Here is a 15441-nt window from a genome sequence, read left to right as displayed (position 1 = left end):
CCCCGGGCTCGCGGGGCTGCGGCGCGGGGGTCTCCCCGGCGGGACCGCAGCTGCGCCCGCCGCTCCCCGTGGCAGCGCGGGCGCTGGGCGGGCGGGCGGCCGGGGCGTCCCTCGCCGGGGCCGGTGCGCGCTCCAGGGGCCCCGCCGCTCACCGCAGTCTCGTCCGAGCCGGAGAGACTCAGCCGCCGACCCGGTCGCCTGCTCGGTGCGCCGCCGCCGCCGCCGCCGGTGGCCGTCGCTGCTGCTGCTGCGGCTGCGGCTCGCTCGTCTGCTCCATGGCTCCCCCCGCGCCGCCGATCCCTCCCTTCCAGTGCCCCCAGCGGCCAGGCGAGGGAACGAGCCGCCGTGGCCCTGCGTCTGAAGAGGGTGGTTAGACGCAGAGCCTTTTCCCCAGACGGGGTCCCTCTCTTTGGAAAGACACCGGGAAATCGCTGAAAAGACGGCCTCGCAGCTGCAACCTATCTAGAAGGACCCGCGCAGAGCCATTACGATGATCAGCAACACAGAGATCTGGCTTTCTTTTCTCACTTGAAAATAGAATCAGTTCTATTTTTAAAGGCTTTGGAAAGTTTCTTTAAAAAGTCCCCCAAGCTCAAATCCACCTAGAAGATGCAAACTCGAATTCTTCCCCATCTTGCTATTTTGTTGTTGTTTAGTCTGACTCTTCGCGACCCCATGGACACCATTCCTCCAGGCTCTCCTGTCCTCCACCACCCCTAGAGTCCACCCACCCAAGCCGACACTCACCTCCCGGGTGACCCCATCCAGCCACCTCAGCTTCTGCCACCCCCTTCTCCTTTTGCCTTCAAACATTCCCAGCATCAGGGTCTTCTCCAGTGAGTCCCTCCTTCTCATTAGGTGGCCAAAGCATCTGTCCTTCTAAAGAAGAGCTGAGGGTTGATTTCCTCTAGGATTTGATCTCTTTGCAGGCCAAGAGACTGGGGAATCTTCTCCAGTCCCACAATTCTAAGGCATCAATTCTTCAGTGCTCAGTTTTCCTTATGGTCCACCTCTCACAGCCATTCGTTATTGCTATGGCAAAGAAGGGTTTCAGTTATTTTCGTCAATCGGAAATAGTATCAGTTCTCTGTGGAAAGGCACAGGGAAGTTTTTAAAAGGTCAGGTCCCAAAATTAAAGTCTATCTAGAAGATCCGAACAGTAGTAGTATTAGTATAAAAAAAGAGAAGAGTTTTCTTCATTAGCCCATAGAATCAGTTCTTTGTCAAAAGGCACTGGAAGTTTCTGTAAGGACAGATGTCAGTGCTTAGATATTTGTCTGCATTTTGGTTTTTGGTTTTTGGTTTGTTTTTTTTTTGAGCCAAGATTTTTTGGAGTCCCAGCTATGGGGTCAGGAAGTCCTTCCGATTTTGTAGCTGAGCATCTGCGCTTGAATCTCCTGCATCTCCACTTCTCACCATCATCATAGAGAAAACAGTCTTGCCTGCTCTTCCAAAGTCTGGAAAGCGACCTCAGAGAAGGGTGCTGGGGGGCTTTTGGGGGGCAAGAGTGCAAAGGGGAGTCCATAGGTCCTCATCACACTCCAAGTGCAGAAGGTTCCATGCATCTCCAGAGGACCATGGCCTCAGCATCCCATGATTCCCCATGATGACTTCTATTATTGCATCATTATTAATTGTGTTTATAGGCCACATTTTTCTGTTGCACTCAGGACACTACACCAGAGATAAACAGATACTTTAAATACAATCAAAGAACATTTGTCATATATATATACACAGGGAGACATGGGTTAAAATATTGAACCACTGGGCTGTTGATCAGAAGGTTGGCGGCTCAAAGCTGCGCAACGGGGTGAGCGCCCGCTGCTTTGTCCCAGCTCCTGCCTGCCTAGCAATTTGGATGCATGCAAATGCAAGTAGATAAATAGGTACCACTTTGGTGGGAAAAGTAACAGCATTCCGTGCACTTCACTGCTTAGTCGTGCCAGCCACATGCCCACGGAAGCGTCTTTGGTCAACACTGGCTCTTCGGCTTACAAACAGAGATGAGCACCAGCTCCAGAGATGAGTCCGTATGTGCAGGAGAACCTTTACTTTTACCAGTATTTACATACAAGGATCTGCACTGGTGGTCAACCATCGACAGTTCACTGAAACCAGAACCAGTGTGTGAAAGAGCATAACTTCTCAGCACCTGACAGCACTACATAGCCAGTGTGACATAGTTCTGGAGTCTTGGTTAGGGACTCGGGAGATACAGGTTCAAACCCCGTTTGGCCGTGCAGGATGCCGGGTAACTTCGGGTCAGTCACTGATGCTCAGTGAACCAGGTTGCGGTGAAGACCCAATAGTGAGAAGGAGGTATGTAAGCTGGCCTGGGTTCCCTGAAAGAAAAAGAAGGCAGGATACAAATATAAGAAATGAATGCATCAGTATTCTAAGTGCCTACTTCTGGTGGAGATGAAAACAGAAAGAACTGTGTGATTGACCTAGATGCATGCAGGTGCCTGCGATTTTGGACCTTCCGTCTTGGAGGCCTGTTATGAGGAGCACCTACCCTTCAACATTTCTCTCTGCAGTATGGAGAGAGCAGGGTGATCAACATGACCAGGGTACTAAGACACCTGCAGAGCATTCAGAGAGCACCTGAAAGGTGCGTGTTCTCCTGTAGGAGCACCCAAAGCTGTCTTACAGATGGTATCAAACAAATCTTCCATCCAACACAGTCTTTTCTACTCCGGCTTCCAACAGCTGCCGAAAGGTTTCTGTAGGGGGTCTTCTGCAACCCTAGTTCTCCAGCTCCTTTTCTCTGGATGTGCCAGGCAAGGAACCTAGCACTTTGCACATAAGATGAAGGAGCCTCTGGCTTTTCAAAGGCCCCTGGACCACCTTCCTGACCATTGGCTTGCTGGCTGGGGCTGAAGGGAGCATCTTGGGAGGGAGCCGTAGTTGGGAAATGGGCATCACATTGTGATGCCAGGTGCATTGTACCCTCTTCTGGATTGGTTGCTTTCCCATAGCCTGCCTGTGCCAGGTGACTTCGCTTGCCATCGCTCCTCATCAGTATATGGAGGACAGAAAATGGACCCAATGGAAAAGTTCTTCTCCTTGCACACTCGGAGCTTCAGCAACCCTGGAAAGAGGGAAGCGGGGTGAATGCACTAGCTCAGTCCAGCACATGCTCAGAGATGGCATTCTCCCCCCCACCCCCCACGATTTATGTCCTGCCTTTTTCCTACAAAGGACTCAAGGCAGCTTGCATCATTCTCCTCCTCCATCTTATCCCCACAGCAACAGCCCTGTGAGGTAGGCTGGGCTGAGAGTCTGTGAGTGGCCCAAAGCCACCCAGTTGGCTCCATGGTTGAGTGGGGACTCGAACCCAGATCGCCTGAGTCCCAGTCCCATGTTCTTAACCACTATGCCACGCTGGCTCTCGCACCACACTGGCTCTGTATTCTTCAGATACAGGCTTCACAAAAAGGTCACCATCGATTCTGAACATAATAGCGAACTCATAGAACATGGGTCCTCAAACTGCGGCCCGCAGGTCGGATGCGGCCCGCCGAGCCCATTTAGCCCCAGAGGTTTTGCACTTGCCGTGCGTGCGGCTTGCTCACGGGGAGATCGTTTCGAACTCACGCGGAGAGAATGATCTCCTTGTGAACAAGCTGGGGCCTCACCCTGCGCACCCCCCCCCCCCACTCGCCGTGCGCCCCCCCCCCCCACCACCCCCGCGCCTCCCCCCCCCGCCCCCCCCCCCCCCCCCACTGGCACCGCCTTGGCGGCCCGCAAACACTACCAGCTGGCCCCCTGCCGTAGAACATTGGTCTAGGCTCATTGAAAAGGTTAATACTATGAATGGGCAAAGTTTGACCAGCAAGCCAACGGCTTGCCCTTTACCGCTGATCTTCGGTGCTCTCACAAGCATGAGACAGCAGATGTACTAGGAAGGGGGAAAGAATGGAGTACAGGCTTACTTCAAGTTTATTTTATTTATTTTTTCATTTATTTATTTGGAATATTTTTATCCCATCCTACACAATCCAATTGTCCCAGGATGGCTTACAATATAAATAAGCAATAAATACACAATAACAAAATACAATAACAAAGTGTGACTGAGAATATAATAAAACCAGATTAAAATTATTTAAACCTTAAAATGTTGGACAAATAAAAAGGTTTTTACCTGGTGCTGAAAAGAATATAAAGTCAGTGCCAGGCAAACCTCTCTGGGGAGTGCATTCCACAGTCGGGGTGCCACCACAGAGAAGTCCCTTCTCCGGATGTTCACTCTCCTAAACTCCTTCAAGGAGGGTTCCCAGAGCAGGGCCTCTGCTGCAGATCTTAGGGTGGGAGGTATATAGGGAAGAAGACATTCCTTCAGGCAGCCTGGTCCCAAGCTGTTCCCTTTATGTGGGATGAAACTGAAATAATGAGTTTGTGGGCCCAAGGCAAACAGCTTTGTAAGTTTGGAATGGAAGTGCTTCTGCAGCAGGCCTGCTTTGCGTATACCTACATTGTTTGATTTAATCTCATGGCATGGCCACTTCCTCACAAGGCCTGCACTGAGATATGCTGCAGCCAAGTCGTCATCAAGTGACGTGAAAACTCCCTGTGGCGCTTCATCTGTGCTAGCTCACTTAAAGATGCAAGTTACCACACACTTGTAAATGTACAAGTGGGATCTCACCTACGGACAGTTAGAAGGTTTGCAGTTCTGCCAGTTTCGATCATACAGTTCTGGTCAGGTACAGGCAAAGTAGAAAGTGGCAGCCTTCGGAAGCAGGAATCTAGGAGGATCGTGTCCAGAGGAAGGGGCCTAGCACTAAGAATCTGAAGGCAATGAGCAGAAATTCCATCCTTTCTTTCTTAACAAATATTCTGAAGTAAGAAAACAGTGGAAAGAAATGTTAGGAAAACATGACACAATTACAAATGGATCATAACAGTGTTTACCTTGGACCGACAGAAGAGCAAACAGATCAAATCAAGCCCTAACTTGCCCTGGAAGCAAAGATGACGCAACTGAAGCTGTCACACTTCAGACACATCATGAGAAGGCAAGACTCGGTGGAGAAGACGATCAGGCCTGGGGAATGTCAAAAGCTGATGATGAAGAAGAAGACCAAATGTGATATGGATTGACTCCCTAAAGGAAGCCACAAGCTTCAATTTGCAAGAACTGTGAAGGGCAGAACATCATGGAGCCCTTCCATCCACAGGATCACCATAAGTTGGAGACAACTTTATTTGTTTATTTAAAACATTTCTATGCTGCCCCCATCGCAACAAAGCCTCGGGGCGGCTCACAACATTCATAAAAAGAACTTGATGACACATCACAACAGTGTCAAACATGTCCTGCCCATAAAACTTCAGGAATGAAGCCGAATAGATGCCCATTAAAGCTTCATCTGGAAACACCCGTGACCAATTCGTTCAGCACTACTGTACGTCCGAATCACCAATCTTGTATTTTGGGTGGTTGTACTGCAGTCAGAAAACACAGAGTGTTTTTTTAAGCTGTAGCCAGTTGCCCTCAAATGGTTAACAACAAATGCTGACTGACAGAGACACAACACCTTTCACCCCCAAATTCCCTGTGTGCCTGACAAATTGTACAAACCGATTACAAACTGATTGCAAACCAGGAGCGAAATCTGCTGCCGATGGCAGAATGCAGCATCTTTAACTGAGCCTGATTAGTGTCTTCAGCTCTTCCTTATTCAGGATCGTTGATCTGTCTTTGTTTTTGTATACAATAGCCACCTTCTTTCTCGCGGCTGAAATGTAAATTCCTGGCATGATGGGAATGAAAACAAAGCTATCCGGTTGTGCCAGGGACCCCGGTGTTTATGCAGCAGGAGCCCAGGTTCTGCACAGACTAGCCGGTTTACCACTCAACAGCGCTGAGAGACTTGGGAAGGGGAGCAACTGAGGATTTGTCATAGCTGCATGCAACACCCAGGACGTGTATCACATGGACCTCTTGCTGAAATGTGGGGTTGGCTGGAGTTTTTGTATGCCGTCCTATTTGCAAAAGCCTTGGGACGGCTTCCAACACAATAAATAAACAAGCACATAAACAATACATATAAAATCCAGATTCACCCTGGCTGTAGAAATTAAAACCAATAAATAATATTAACAGTTATTAAAAAATTGTTTAAATAAAAAGGTCTTGGCCTGGCGCCGAAAAACAAATAACGACAGCGCCAGGCGGACCTCTCTGGGGAGCGCATTCCATAAGTGGGGTGCCACCGCAGAGAAAGCCCTCCTCCGGGTACTCACTCTCCTAATGTCTTTCACAGAGGGTTCCTGGAGGAGGGCCTCTGTCGCCGATCTCAGATATTAGACCAGGATGTCCCCCCTCCCCCAGACTGTATTTCCCATCTCCAGCCAGGATCCCAGTGACAACCCTGGATGACCTGTGCATACACACACACGCTGTGTGTGTACATCACAACACGTGCAATCGATCCACACTGGCACAGGAGCGTGAAAGCCATGCTGGATCAGGCGAGTGTGTAGTCCAGCGCTCCATTCACACGGTGGCAAACCAGCCACCTTTGCGCTGTTTACAGCTAGAATAGGAACGTTCATACTGCAGGATCACATGAGAGGGTTTGAAATCAACTGGATTGTGCCGACTTTGCTCCAACAATAGAGGCAGCAGAGCAAAGCTGCTGCCAAGCCGAGGCAATCTGTGCTTCTCATTCAGAGGCAAAATCAGCTCCCCCTTTCACATCTGGGGTGCAGGGTTCTTGCCTATGCGCATACAACCTACTTGTAGAGGCACCCTTTGTATACATGCCGTCCGATTGCAGTTGTTAGGACAGGCTGGTGTCGCCTTCCTTGCATTTCGTTTGTGCATTGGCGGCATTGTTGAATAGAGCTCCGGTCAGCTGGGGGAAAAGGCAACATACAAGAACAGTCAGTAAAGAAAATAGGGTTGGCTGGAATACCCTGCCTAGCCTATGCTCTGTGATGACCCCAGGCTGTCTTCCTAGCAATGTTGTGCAAGGTCCTGTTGTAGCAGCAATGCCTTTGAGTAGCTGCACGAACCTCCTGGAGGTTTGGAGTGAGGTGCCTTTAGTACACAGATGGCACCCACCTCTATTTTTCTTTGACATCAGAGCCAGGTGAGGTGGCAGAAGTGCCGAGATGCTCCCTGAACTCAGTAACGGGCCAGACAAGGACCCATAAACTGCACCTGAATCCTGATAAAGATGGTGTCAGTGAGGATGAGGTGCTTCAGTCCGGGGAGTTGACAGACTTCCTCTTCCAGATGGTGCTTCACTTTCCTTGAATGAGCAGGTGGCTTGCAGCTTGCTTCTGGAGAGGCTCAAAGGACCTCCGCACCCCATATTTGACTGCTTTGTCACCCTCAGCCTTCCCTGCCTGTGAGCGCCTGGCCTAGGTGATCCATGCCTGGCCTAGGTGATCCATCACCAGCCAATTATATGTGGGAGTCTCCTTGGAAACCATTCTCCTTCCACCAGTATGGACAATTCTTGTTGGTTTATCCAAATGATGTCACGTTACGTGAGCTCTCCAGGAACTGCACTGCCTAACTACACTCACGAATGCCTCAGTTCATGACCAAATTGGGTTGCAAACAAAAATTTCATAAAAAAATTGACCTAGGTTGCAAACTCCACATTGGGTGGGGGCTGCGATTGTGGCCATCTCCCCCCCCCCCCAAGTGGGGAGATGGCCATGATCGTGCTGGGGGTGGCGGGGAGATGGCCGAGTTCACACCCGTCTTTCCTGCAAGAGCTTGCCCGTGATTGCGCTCGTCTTTCCTGCAGGAGCGCAACTGCAATCTGGGCCATCTTCCCCGCAGCATGATGGTGCTCACATTCGCGCCCGTCTCTCCCCCTCCAGCACGCCAGGATGACAGGCACATGCAGGGATGACAGGCACAATCGCGGTGGTGCTGGGGGGGGCGGCGGGGAGATGGCCGCACTCATGCTGGGGTGGCAGGGGGGAGAGGGCCGCGATCTTTGTTCTTCTTTGTCACCCTGCTTCACATTTTTCTGATTTAAAAAAATGGTTACAGAACAGATTAACCTTATTTACACTGACCCTCATGGGGAAATTTGACTTGGCTCACAACCAGTTTGGGTCACAACCAGAGTCCTGGAATGGATTAAGTTCGTGAGCCGAGGTACCACTGTAGTTGGACCAGCACCCAAGCCATGTCACCTTTCAAGCCAGAATGGCTTGAAACCCAGTTGCCCATGCATTAAAATGCTCCTGCAAAGTCCTTCCCGATGAACCATTCAAGACAAGCCCATGCAGCATGTGCAAAGAGAGGGACTTCTCTGTGGTGGCCCAACAATTTTGGAACGCCTTCCGAAGGACACTACTGGGCACCAGCGTTGCACTTCTATTGGTGCCTTGTTAAAACCTTGCTAATTAGTCAAGCCATGTTACATTAGTGTCTTTTTGGCTTTTAAACAAAATTCCTCCAGTTTTGTTGTATTGTTCATGTTGGACATGTTTCAGTATTTGGTATGGATTTCAAGTTTCTATGCATACCACCCTGAACTCCATTTCTGGATGAAGATATGGTCTGCACGTTCTTTAAACCCATCATTTGATACGTGTTCAAAATGGCTGTGAGAATTTCCCTTCACAGTTCATGTGAAGTTGCAGCATCCATTCAGCTTTTGCTGGGTGCCCTCCTGCTTGGCCACTACGGAAAATTATCCCAAAGAATGGCACCCATATCTGTCCCTTTTATTCGGCATTTCCTTTCAGCTTGAGAAAGGACAAGTCTCTGAGTTTGCATGCTGTCAGTTACAAGAGAAGCCTTCAAGTACAAAGAATCACCCACTCCTTAAAATGCTAATAATTTGCCTCAGATGTGTGATCACAGATGCCTTAAAGCAGGGATGTTTTGTACTCCCTCACAGCATTATTTTAACAAAAATATGGTTGTAGTGATCAGGCAGAGTGGCATAGCTTTGCTTCCTTGACGTCTCCATTGATTTCCCTGGATCCAGTACAAAGAGGAAAGATTAGAAATGCTCCTCTGAACAGTTCTGAGTTACAATTTTTGGGAATGGAGGTAATAAAACAAGTCTATGGAGGGAGAAAAAGTGAATGGGACAAAGGAAAGAAATAGGCTTGTTTTGTTCTCTGCAGTGATGCAAAACATCCTGAATTCCTTTTCATCCTTCAGTTGTATAGGAACTGTCAAGCCCACCCAAACATTTCCCAGATTCTGATACAACCAGGGTACTACCTTTAACATTTTGGGGGAAGGAACATACTTTAGAGACAGTAGACCATCTTTCCATTAGAAGAAGGGTCCAGTCAAGCTCCGATGGCAACAGGCCCAGTTGAAGGATGTTGGAAGCTACTTCTTAGAAGAAGTTCTGCCCAATCTCCTAACAGCTGAAACAGAAAAAAATCAGGGATGAATAATCTGACCCTCTAGGAAGGATCCACCTTTAGAAAGTGATCTTTGAGACAGTGATGTTGAATGCCTGAGCCAAATCTGGATTTCTGGGGTTCCCCCAACAGCCATGTCATCTTCTCTAGCTCCATCCCCTTCTCCTGACTCCTGATCATTTACTGGTTTCCCTACCTTTGCTCACCTTTGCAGCTTTCTTCCAGGCAAATGGCATGCAAAGTTGCTGATTGCACTTAAGGTGGTGTCAGAGGCTGGTCACCCTTTCAGAGCAGATCAAGACCAGAAGCTTCTAAATGCTGCCTTTGTGTTAAACTGGCCAACTAGACTGGCTCTGTTAATATAGAAGAAGAATTGCAGAAGTCATTAACAAAAGACACCAGCAAAGTTAAAATACTAGCTATTAGGGAAAGGTGGCTCGTGCTAAGAGGTTGATTCTAGACTGAATCCCTCTCCTCCTTCCCTAACCAAACAGAGTTAGCTGCATCCTCAGGGTGGTTCAGCTACTTGTGGACCAGATGGTGAAGACATCAGATGCTGCTCAGTTGCTCTGCTTTTTCGATGCAATGCCAGATGATAGGACTGATCAAATTATATCTGTCACCCCTCTGGCTCTGCCTATTCAGCAGTATCCCTTCTTGAAGCAAAGGTGGTCTGGTTCCCACCAGTCTCTTAGCTTATCACTGGGCTTGCTGGTCTCCACATTTTAGCTAAGAGTTCTGATCCCACCTCTCCTTGCAGCTCTGCTTCAGAAGTTATCCTAAGCAACAGTGTTGGAAGGTTGTATTTTGGGAGAAGAGGCCCGGTCCTTACAGGTAGCAAAATAGAGTAAAATCGTATACATGTTGAGACAGAAATTGCCCCTTCAGTTCCATATTGGCTGGGCAATACTAGGAGCTGGGGGGCTTTCTCAACCTGCAGAGGACTGTGCCCTTAGCCCAGTATCCTGTTTCTTGCCATGTCCAGCCAAATGCCAAAGTGAAACTGACAAAGAGACAGAGACAGCTGTTCAGACTGTCATTACCTCTTTATATTTTGCTTGAGGAAGATCCAATTTTGTGGCTCCAATGGGTGTGATCACCAAATAGATCATGCTCTAGAACAGGTAAGGTTCTAGAGCAGAAATTCATAGTCTGTTAATGTAGATCCAACTTTCAGAGCTCTATTGGGTGAGCAACACAGACAGAGAGAAAACTGAATGGGAGAATGAATCTGGATTTGTCTCGTTACTGCAAATTTGTATCCCAGTTCATAGCAAAGAATCATAGAATTGGAAGGGGCCATGAAGGCCATTGGGTCCAACCCCTGCTGTTGCAGGACACCAAGTCACACCATCCCACTCAGATGGCTGTCCAGTTTCTTTTTGAATGTCTCCAGTGTGGGAAAGCCCACCACCTCTCTAGGCAGCTGGTTCCACTTTTCTATTACTCTGAGAGTGAGGAAGCATATACTGTTCTCCCCCTCCCCACAATAGCCCTAGACTTGCCCTCAGTCCTGACTTGGCTGTCCTAAATTGGAATTTTCTAGCTTGTTGAAAAGCTCAAAAGGATGCTCGATTTCTTTTCCGAAAAAATATGAACACTATTATTTAATCAGTGTTACAGGCTGGATTGGCAATTAGACAAGATTCAGCTGCCTGAGAAAGAAGGATTTTTTAAAGGTATTTTACGTTGCCAGTGATAAGAAAAATCAGGCAATCCAGACTAGTGCTTCCCATTTTAACTTTGGAACAGTGAGCTAATCTAAAGATGTGGCGTGTGTGTCCTATTCACAAAGGAAGACACACAGGTTATAAAACCTCAAGTCTTTTTTAACTTTCTGTTAACTAAGAGGAAGAATTCATGTAATTATTTATCTATTTCTATACTGCCCAATAGCTAAAAGACTCTCTTTTAAATGGAACAAGTTTCTTAGGAAGTTAGCAATTCAATCAAGATGAGGCAACTAAATGTATTTGTGTGTTGGGGGTGGGGATGACCCCCAGCCCAACACTCCATGGGTCAAGGACCTCATCATACCAAATCTGGTGTAAAAATCTAAGCTTTGGTTGGAGCATAACAGAATACCAAACACCGTGCGTGCGTCTTCCATTTGTTGCCATTCTTTTATAGATACCATGCTTTTATTATTTAGGAAAAGAAGGAATAAAATAATATAGTCTGTTTTGTAGCCTTTTATGGCATAGTTTCAAGGCAGATGGATGTTAACGGCTTGCATAAAGTGCTTTTTAAAATGCCGTTTTAAAGACTTATGACTACTTGTATTGTCTTTCCCGATCTGTCGTGGTCTCTGACGAGAATTGTGACAAGAGCCACGGAGCTCGCACGCTGGCAGAGGCAGCAAGTCCACGTGTGTGAAGGAATGCTGTTGGCACCACTGTTGTGCTCAGATCAACTTGGCCTGCGTGGATTAATGTGTAGGTTGGCACATGCGCGTGCATATAAGTCATTATGATGGTTTCTCCACTGCGGAAGCTGTTCTGTGAGGAGTCCGGGGCTGATCTCTTGGACAGCCTCAATGAAGTGGCCATTTATGTGTTTCCAGGAGGAGGAGGAGGAAGAGGAAGAGGAGCTATCACCAAAAAAGGAGACAACTCTTGCTGCTAATTGGCATAAAATATGTGCAGGTGTATATGGGCAGGTCCCACTATCAACATCACAACTATATGTTCAGTAAAAATGCATTTACTCTCACCATGGTGAAAAGACCCTCTATGTGGTCTGGGACCCTGTTTGGTTTGTCTTCACACCCCCTTTCAAGGGTTCTTTGGCCTTGAACCAGACTGGGACTGGATAGCCCATCATGCTCTGAGAGCATTCTGAAACGGAGGACCCTTCCTGGCATGTGGGGTACCTGGCCACCCCAGACCCCAACGTGTGCATTCTGTCGGGTGATGGGAAGCCCCCCCTGGAGAGCTCCAGGCAGCTGACAACCCCATAAACCAGTGATGGTGAACCTTTTAGAGACCGAGTGCCCAAACTGCAACCTAAAACCCACTTATTTATCGCAAAGTGTAGAATAGTTAAGTTAACTTATATCTTATTGAAGTTTGAAATAATGTTGTAAACCGTCCAGAGACGACAGTAACGGAAGGCATACACATTTTTAAATAAATAAATAAAGTGCCCACACTGCAATAACACCTGAATATTTATTTTATTTATTTATTGAGGTTTTAGTTTAGAAAAAACAACTCACAGCCAGTTCAAGCGGATATATATCTCCTTGGCAGCACACTGATTGGCCATGCAAAAGCTTGGATGAGTTGCAGCTAATGAGTCGCAGCTCGTGACATCATTGCCTGGTGCCGCTACTCCTTTCCGGGCATGCGCATGGCCCCTATGTGCGCTGTTGTCTGATGCTCAGCTAACAGGGTGATGCTGGGGCGACTTGGCTCGTGTGCTGACAGAGAGGGCTCTGTGTGCCCGCTGTGGCACGCATGCCATATGTTCGCCACCACTGCCATAAACCAATATTTATTTATTTTATTTATTAAAACATTTCTATGCCTCCCCTTGCCAAGGCCTCGGGGCGGCTTACAACATCAAATACAAAATACATTAAAACAATAACAATTAAAATATATACAGTAATATTTACCTCCAGCGTGTAAAAGTGCAGCGCAAGCTGTGTTTGCGTGTTTATTTATTGACTAGATTTATATCCTGCCTTTTCCTTCCAAGAACTCAAAGTGGCTCACAACATTCTCTTCCTCCTGTTCTCAGTCTTATCCTCGCAGCAAGAACCCTGCTCCATGGCTGGATGGGGACCAGTACCTGGATCTCCCCAGTCCCAGTCAGATGCTCTTAATCATTGCACCACAATGGAACAACCTCCAGTTGCATGAATTCCACACCCGGGAATGGCACAATGGCTTTCCATTTCAACATACAGACGATTGCACCCCAAGGCTGCTTTTCACTGTACAGGTTGCCCCCCACATCCTGCTCGAGGTGAGAGGTCTTGCTTTTGGGTTTCCGCAGAACAAGGCCCAACAAATATATATTAGGAGCAGGGCCTTTTCAGTTGTGGTACCTACACTACACAGAATGCCAGGCCCAGATGCTATGGGCTTCATTTTGTAGGTTAAAAACTGACTTTCTTTCTTTCTTTCTTTCTTTCTTTCTTTCTTTCTTTCTTTCTTATGTTGGTATCACACCTTTTTCTTCTGGTGAGGAATCCAAGGTGTCCTGCATAACTCCATTTTATCCTCACAACAACAACCCTGTGAGGTAGTTTAGGCCGAGAGTGAGTGGCTGGCCCAAAGTTCGATGGCCTAGTGGGAACTACAACTCTAACCACTGCTCCTCACTGGCAGTATATTCTCCCAAGCAAGAAGCCTTGGTTGGCCACCCGGAAACTCCAATGGTGTTACGCATCATGTACTACAGCATGATGCTTTATGTTCTGTAATGTATTGGGGTTACATCGCTGTACATTTCGCTGCTGGTTTTCTTTGGTGTCTTCAGATCGAGAGCTTTGAATTTAGCTTTGAAGCAGGTGGCCAGCATGGACTGCAGCAGGTCAGAGTAGATGCTTAATTCTCTTTTTAAGGCCCTAAATCATTTTAAGGCTGAACCTGTGTTGAAATTTGACCTCATTACTGATATGCTGATAATTTCACAGCCTACTCCTACAGCTATTTACTGGGAGTAGATTCAGTGTCAATCAGAATTACAGTATTTCCAGATAAACAGACATAGGATTTCATGCTTTCTCAAAGGTAAGGACTACTAACATGTCAGAGTTTGTATGCTTTGGACTGCAGAGTTAAATCCCAATTCCATGCACGTTTATTTCCAATAAGTCCCACTGCTTTTAATGGGACTTATTTCCTTGTGAGTGCAGTTTCAGGTCCTGCCTTAGGCTGGAAGCCTTGTAAGTAACATATTTCTGCAAACTGCATTCCTAATCACTCAGGTTTTATTTATTTTTTAAAGTGTGCGCCCTTGAGTAATTTTTTTTACCTTGACCTAGATATATATTTTATTTTTTAAAATTATTTTTTACTCTTCTCATGGCAAAGTCCTTTCAAGTCGTGCCAGTGTTATTATTTCTCAGAACGAGTTTCATCTTGATCCATAAACATCTTGATGCCAAGAATAATGTTGCTTTAAAGACAATGCATCTTTATTTCTGCCGCAGGCCATCCGAAACCCGTTCAAGCAACTGGAGGAATTAAAGAACTTAATAGTATTTCTCTCATTTTCAACAGTTCCTTTTGACACTCCAAAAAGCAGATTTTCTGTGTCCCACCAGGGGCCATAAATATTAGATTATAGAGGTTCTTTGGGCAGGATCTGCTGGGAATATATTTTCTTGTATAGCCCCCATTGCAATCAATGGGGACACGGTTGTGCCCTGCTTTTTCTCTCTGCTGCCGAGCTCCTTGGGAGAACTCAAACCCTCCTGCAACACGGGACTCACAAATGTCGTGTGTGGGTTCGGATTCAGCAGAGGACCAACATCAAGGACAAGCATGATTCACGCACCTGCCAAAAGCACGAACCTGAACGGGGATCTACTGACAAGAGTTCCCGGAAGGAACTTCACTATTGCAGGCTGTTTGTTGGCCTGGCTCTCCTTCTAGCCCAGACCACCATGGTGGTGAGACGCAGGAACTGTAGGAGCCCCACTTCCTCGCTGGCTCTCTTCCTGCGCAGCAAGCTTGGTGGCAAGTCCCTGAGACCAAGGGACCACAAGGGAGCTGTTGAGCACCCCCACCAAGTTCTGGCCACAGAAATATGGAATCAGGTAAACCAACCGTGGGGATTGCTCATTGCAAACCAGGACTTAATGGTCTTCTGAGGATCCCCCTTGAAATGGGCATGTTCTACGCTTTTGCTGTTTTAGAACAACTGAACTATTTGCCAATAGTTTGGTTCTGGCTGATGACGCCAAGGTGCAGGGACTTATTTCGTCTCCTCGGCAATGCTTTATCCAGCTTGCTGTACAGCAGGTGTCCTCAAACTTTTTCCAAAGGGGGCCAGTTGACAGGTGCCAGCGGTGGCACGGGCCACCAAAGCAGTGCCAGTGGGGGGGGGGTATGGGCCGGT

This window comes from Varanus komodoensis, unplaced genomic scaffold, assembly GCF_004798865.1.
Source record: "Varanus komodoensis strain SLA01 unplaced genomic scaffold, ASM479886v1 scaffold22, whole genome shotgun sequence".
Lineage (NCBI taxonomy): Eukaryota > Metazoa > Chordata > Lepidosauria > Squamata > Varanidae > Varanus > Varanus komodoensis.
Note: the sequence above shows the minus strand (reverse complement) of the source record.